General features: G+C 33.0%; 1 long non-coding RNA gene across 1 annotated transcript; it reads left to right on the top strand.

The window, feature by feature from the left end:
* Positions 1–1,587: 1,587 nt before the first annotated feature.
* On the top strand, positions 1,588–6,701 carry LOC113088783 (uncharacterized). The gene is made up of 3 exons (XR_003286217.1): positions 1,588–1,812; positions 4,536–4,675; positions 5,944–6,701. It is a non-coding gene; the product is annotated as an uncharacterized LOC113088783 (long non-coding RNA).
* Positions 6,702–7,003: the final 302 nt, after the last annotated feature.

Here is a 7,003-nt window from a genome sequence, read left to right as displayed (position 1 = left end):
AAAGTATTTATCTCAGTAAACACTGTAGGCTGCTGCCACCCACATTTTTAATTGCTATATGAATATGCAGTAATTAAGTAGCCCTTACTGTTCAATGCAATCTATTAACAAATGTTGCTTGATAGCGACAGCCTCAGATAATGACAAAAGACATTTGACCTCATATAACTGACCAAACGACCACGCAGGATTTCCAAAGTTCATGTGTGATGACACAGTATTTGGTGCTTCTTTCAATTAACATGAAAATATGTGAGTAAATAAAGAGTGTGACTGGGTAAAGTGTGCAGAACATTAGCATAGCGATTACTTAATCAGAGCACAGAGAGGATGTGTCCGCAAACGAGTGTGACTGATTCTGAAAATCTCTCAATATTATCAGCTAATTAATCAGAAATGGAGTCTGAAGAGTGACAAAGCGGTCAATCCTTTAATATTGCTTTTCCTTTTGAGGCTTTGCTTTCTTCTGTTAAAGCTGGTGGAGTAACCAGCTCTTCACACACACACACACACACACACATACACATAATGAAGCAAAAACAAGTTTTCCTATCCGAACAATAAAATGCAAAACAAAATTATAATAAAATGCATTTTATTAAATAAAAATAATGCAATGCAATGCAATGCAATGCAAAAAAAAATTATATATATATATATATATATATATATATATATATATATATATATATATATATATATATATATATATATATATATATATAAAGATAACAAATTATTTAACTAAGTTACTAAAATTATGTGGAAGTTACAGTTTTTATTTTTGCAAATTTTTTTAAAGTGGAAATATTTGTTTGTTTTCCTTTTGCGGTGGATTTTTATTAGTTCCAAGAGAGACACTGATCTGATGCATTTAAAGCCATAGTTTTCATTATACAGAGTTTTCATTTTACAGAACAACAAAGAACTTTCTAAAAATATTTTTAGAAATATTTGAATATCTATACATTCTTAAATCAAGATCTTGTGAAGAAAAAACATAAAGGATATAAAGAATTGTCATTTTTAAATAAAGTGACTTTATGCTTAAAGTAATTACAAACTCTGCCAATGGGGTCATAAAAAATGTATCGTGTTTTCAATATAAATATAGCAGTGGTAACTGTGATCATGCAAACTATTATTATTATTTTTTTTAAGGCTGAAAGAGTTGTCAAAGCTTGGTGTAGGTGAAACTGAAGTCTTGCGACTGCTGGATTTTCTACATCAAGCGACTGTATTTATGCTTCAAAAGTCATCATTTGTGCAGATTATCATGCTGAACAAAACATCTAAAACTCATAAACTTTTATTGGTCAAATAGCTTATTTTCTGCAATAAATCAAAAGCCAATGGAAAAAAAATCATTGATGCAAACTTTTGAGTTGGCATATAAAAATATGCAATCACTGCATTGCTATATTCACCTTAGTTGCTTGGATGCTGCAATTACAGGATCTTCCAGCAGGGGCTCTCTGATAAATCTGCATCCTTTTTGTGAACTTTTTTTGAAACAGGAAGTTAGGAAGGGAAACATTAAAGGCCTTCAGAGTTCACAAAACCCATTCAAAGTCAGTCAATGGCAAACACTTCCATCTTAGAAGGTGGCGGTAATGCACACTTAAAAGTTGTTTGCCAACCGCCAATTTAAAAAAGAAGAAGAAGAAGAAGAAGACACTTCCATCTCCATAAAGATTGTTTTGTCAAATTGTGGAACAGATGCTAGCTTCATTGCTAACAAAGATTAACTAAAGTCCGCAAAACTCTAATTCAGATTCTTTTGGATCTTTAAACATTTGACGTAAGTCAGAGGTGAGTGGCATTTTACCAAATTTCTTACCATTTCTTGTGTGCTAATGCCCGCTTGATGTATAGCTTTATTAATTGCTGTCTGATTAGTTACATAATGCAAAGTTGAATTAACATTCATCCATGAGTGCATTTCTCACAAGTCTTTGACATGCCAGATCACTTTACATTGCTTTAATGATGTAGACAAAGTGAAATATGAACTTGAGAAGTGGTGGAAGTAATTATGAGACGAACATACACTTTTTATGAATGCATTCGAATTCGGTTTTCATGAGTGCCAAGCGTACCAAGCCTTTAGCTGAGAGAGTAACTCAAATATTAATTTGGACCGCAGGCGATTTAGAATTGAGCAAAGACTGTTATTTTCATCAGTTTGGTTGCTGTTGCATTACATTTCCCTCAAATGTCCAAACATATGTCGCATGCAATCTTTAAAACAGCCATTCAAGTTCTTGGAGGGCAAAGGCTTTCGCCAAACCTCAGCGATGCCTCGTGCACAGATGAGCCGATCCCGTGGGCTTTTCCCTCAACATTGACCAGATCCTCATCATTTTCTGAATGTATCTCTGAACCAGCATGCAGCGCTGCAAATGCCAAGGGCAGGCGAATGTCATGAAGCATTAGATTATCCAGGCAAACACATCCTAATTGGAGAAAAGCTTGAAGTTCTCATTCTCTGACTTATTATGGATCAGGACACAGGGTTGAATCTGGTGCCCTCAGCGGTGCCACGAGCAAATGAGACATTCTCTCATTAGCAGGAAAAACGCAACAGTATGTTTCCCGTCTTTGCCTTGAATGCTGAAGCAACAAGGCTTGTATTTGCATTTCGTGCACTCATCAAGAACAAACATGCCAAACTCATACACAAATCCAGTGCCAAGTGTGCTTTCAGCAAGCATAGCATGGCACAGATATGACAGTCTTTCCCTGTGATGTAGCGTGATGACTGCAAAGCCAGTCAGGTTCTCCTTGGAAGCCCAAGGGTGCAAATTGTGGAACGCTTTTGAATCATGTTCAGAAAGTCTCAAGAGAACATACTTTGGTTATAAAGTGTGCTTTCTGCAATGGTAGGCTAAAATTCGGAGATCTCAGAAAGATGGATTAAATCAGCTGTGAACTTCGTGAATTATTATGGATCCTACATCATACAGTTTTTCAGTTGTTATGTCAGCAGATAATGTTAGTTTATTAATATAATATTCAAAAATAATAATAATAATAATCATTACGTTATATAAAATATAATTTAAGGAATATGATGTATATTGCATGTTAGTAAATTATTAAGGCTCTTCTGTTCATCAAGGCTGCATTTAAGCTTTTTGATCAAAAATATATGTAAAATATTATTTTAATTTAAATACCTATTTTCTATATAAGTTTATTTTAAAAAGTAATCTATTTGATGAAAAAGTTGATTACAAATTCTTTACATCAGTCCAGTTTCACATCATGTTGTCACTGTGGGAAAATTATATATATATATATATATATATATATATATATATATATATATATATATATATATATGTATATATATATATATATATATATATATATATGTGGCGAGTGGGGCGGGGCCGAGAGGCGTGGGAACGATGAGTGAGGCCAGGTGTAGTGATTGGAGATGAGCTACACCTGCGCCCCACCCGCCACAATATATATTTATAAACATATATACATATAAACATATATATTTATTTATTTATTTATTAGGTGGGTTGATTACAATACGAATGATGTAATTTGCTGCATTTTTCTTCAATATTTTTGTCGTTTAATAGTTAAAATATCTAAACATCCTTTAAACATGATTAATTTATTCATTATGTAGTGCTTATTTTATCTTCACACATCCTGAAATATGTAAATTTTTCTTCCTCCAAGAGCACGTTGGTTTTCTTTTCCTCTTGTTAAATAGAAATCGGTTTGTGGCTAAAACAAGAACAGTGATTTTCTTAACAAGCGATTTATCAAAACATGAGAAGAGATGCAGAAATAACTTTGTTTTCAGTGTAAAAAGGTTTAACCCCAGCGCAGCGTGAAAGCTGCAGACTTTCTCAGGTCTGTGTTAGCATCACTGGAGGAGATGCTGTTTAAGTGTGTGCAGCTCTGACAGGAGTAATTAGCACAACAGTGAACTCTGAGAGCAGGAAGACCAGCGCTGGCACCGCCGCCGATCCTCCAGAGACACACACTGACAGACAGCAGCGAGCCACAGCCACTGCAGACACATGGGGTTAGGTCTGTTTTCATGTATAATGGACTCTGTGCATTGAATACCTAATTGCAACTAAAATCTAAGCAATTTTTTTTAGTCACATTTCTAACAACTGTTGATCACAAGTAATTATATAGAGTGCAACAGTCGGTTTCCAGAATTAAAAATCCCATTCATTTTCTCCATAGGGGAATTGATTTTTAACAACAACTCATAAACTTTTAAAGACAGACCTGCTTTGAGCTCGGAGGCTGTGAATCGATGCTATATGCCATGGTTCCTCAATTAGTTTTCGCCGAGGGCTGAATTCTGCCAACAATACCAAGCCAAGGGCCACTGACCTATATATACACATATAGATTAATATTATTATTATTACTATTATTATATTATTGTTGCTTTTGTTAAAATAATCAAAAGATTGGCACAAGAAAAAATATTCTGATTTTTCCTCCGAGTAGTGTTTTATCCAAACAATTATGTAATGTTTTGCATTTAGATACAGAAGAACTTTGCTGTTGAATATTAAAAGCAAATGAACAAACACAGAAATCTGGATCTCCATGTCTGCTGTGCAAATCAACTGTTCCTGCCAACATTCATCTCCAGACTTGATCTCTTCTCACCACTTTCCCTAAGGTAATTATTTGAGGTAATTATGTGCTTTATTCAATGTTAAACGTGTCTAATGTGAGTTTGAATATCATTTTGATCTTTATAGGCATATGGAAAGAACAATATATATTTTGCTATTGAAGAACCTTTCTAGATGCTTTTGTTGAGGCCATCAGTTTGCTTTATTTTAACTTTTTAACAATCGTGTTTAATAGCAAAATCCCTGCTGAAAAAAATTATAATATCATGATGCTGTACAGAAAATTTTACTTTTGAACATATGCTCATATTAAAAAAAAGAAAAGAAAAAAAGATATATATATTTTTTTTTACATTTATATATATTTTAAATTTATATTTTTATATATTTTCCAATACTTTTTAATTTGATTATTTCCCTCATTAAATCTGTTAAATCTCGTACCATTTTATTTTATTTATACGTTTATTATTTAAAGTAATAAGTGTTTCTTATTGGTTCATGACTTATGGCGCTTTTACAAATTAAAAAAAAAAAATCCCTATAGGAAAAATGCATGGGAAAAAAAACATACTTCCAAATCCATCACCACTGGACAAAAGAGTCAGGCACTGTTACACTCCATTATATTATTAATGTACAGAATATAGTACATTTCACTATACGATATTATTTAAAAATAAAGGCTCCAATTTGAGATTTCCACTGCAATGCCAGAGAAGAACCTTTTTGGTTCCTCAAAGAATCGTCCAGTGAACAGTTTTTAAAGATCTTTTATGGAATAGAAAGTTTGCATGGATGTTAAAGATTCACCAATGCCACTGAAGACCCTTTATTTTATTTTAAGAGTATTAACATAACTAATATTTTAGTTATGAGTTCCAGAAGCTTGAAATACGTTCAGCTTGAATGTGGATGGTATCAATAATTACTTGTTTTGTTGTCTGACAGTTTCTTATTAGATTTTATTTTGTGCTTAATTAACTTGGAAAAGCTTGTTTCTCCACTGATGGTACTCTGTAGGTTCAGACACAACATGCATCCTCACTAAATTAATTTTGCAAGCTTAATTTTAAATGCATTTATTCATATTATAGGTTATGTTGTACCAGTGGATTACTGTCTCTATAAACATCTGGAAACTGACTTTGTCGATGCTTAAATAAATTCCATACTTTCTATACATTATGGTGGGTTCAATAAAGGAACTGTCCTTATGACATGACTTTAATGCAGTATTATTTGTTGTACAGTAGCCCAAACAAAGTCTAATTTGCTCAAGTACTGAAGGATACTATGATCTGCTCTGTAGTACGAGTGCTGCTGTAAGTGGGCAAGCTCTCAGCACCGAGTGGCTCCTCTCCAGATGGAGAAGAGGGGTTTGGATTAGAGGCCGAGTCGCGTGGGATGTGAGAAATGAGACGCTTCTGTACATGTTGCATGTTGATATCTCAACAGCTTTAACTGAGTCACGATACTGATGCGATTACATGGTGCTGATGTTTCCTTTATCCAAAAAGCGTAAGTAAATGCAACAGTTGACCAAAGTGCTCTACAAAAACAGAAAAAGACACTTGAGATAATATGCTATAAAAGAGTATTTATTTACTGACAGATTAGGAAAAATAAATTGTCATTGTGTAGTAAGGCAAATGAAATATAAAGCCAATTCTAAAATGTTAAAATACTATAAAAGCCATAGATGGTGAATTTGTTTTAACTGAGATGGGCTTTTAGTACATTTTTCTTTTTTTATTTTAGTCCCCTTATTACTTGCAATTGTAAATAAGTCAGTTTAGAGTTTCAGTACATTACATTAGAGCTTCAGTGGAATTGTATTGCATGATTTATTAAACAATCAATTTGTTAGAAAATTTTCACTACTGTTTAAAATTTTGGGGTTGGTTAGATGTTTTTATTTGATAAAAAAAAACAGGAAAAATGGGAAATATTATAACAGTGATGCATTTCAAACAGATATGCGCAGAGAATGAGATGACTGAAAGCAAACCTGTATATTTTCTTTATTTTACAAAAGCACAATGTTGATATTGCGAGTAAAAAAGTAGACTCTACAGATTTAAATTATGTATCATTGTTATATGTATGATCAAACATGATTTTAAGTCATTTTTCCTATTATCATTAAAATCTGCATACATGTTTACTCTTCAAAGTGTCATGTGATCTTTCAAAAATCATTATAAAATGCTGATTTGCTGCCCAAGAAACGTTTCTGATTATTATGTGGAAATTCTAACTAACTCCACACTTTTGAACCATCGGCAGATTTCATTCTTTCATAGATACTTGGCAACACACTCAGTATGCTATGTTTTATACTTTAAGTAGTTGATAAGTCTATTTCTGGT

This window comes from Carassius auratus, chromosome 6, assembly GCF_003368295.1.
Source record: "Carassius auratus strain Wakin chromosome 6, ASM336829v1, whole genome shotgun sequence".
NCBI lineage: Eukaryota > Metazoa > Chordata > Actinopteri > Cypriniformes > Cyprinidae > Carassius > Carassius auratus.
This window is presented reverse-complemented; position numbering and strand designations above follow the sequence as displayed.